Source organism: Octopus bimaculoides, chromosome 4 (assembly GCF_001194135.2).
Source record: "Octopus bimaculoides isolate UCB-OBI-ISO-001 chromosome 4, ASM119413v2, whole genome shotgun sequence".
In the NCBI taxonomy this organism is placed as follows: Eukaryota; Metazoa; Mollusca; class Cephalopoda; order Octopoda; family Octopodidae; genus Octopus; species Octopus bimaculoides.
The window spans coordinates 104295419-104295792 of NC_068984.1; positions in this window are offsets into that span (position 1 = coordinate 104295419).

Sequence of the window (374 nt, forward strand, 5' to 3'; positions counted from 1 at the left end):
ATATATATGGGTGGGGTGCACGTGATAGTTGAAGACAGTTATCTGTATATTTTTTGAAACCAATTAAAAGGTTTTTTTTTTTTATTTCTTTTCATTTCCCCATAGAAGATAAAATACTAACACAAGAAATAAAAAGACATGAAGTCATTGTTGTTATAACAGGATAAATGTGTGCAGATCCTTCTGATGTCCCCAGAGTGATGCAAATTGAGTTTCTAGCAACTGTGATAGATTTAGGAGTTGGTGAGTAATGAAGGTCATGTCTTAGCACCTCACATCTTTCCACAGTGTCTTAGAATTAATGCAGCTGGAAACAGTTGTTAGGCCCTAGATGGATGAAGTATGCAATGCAAGACCATTTGTGGTCTTCAACA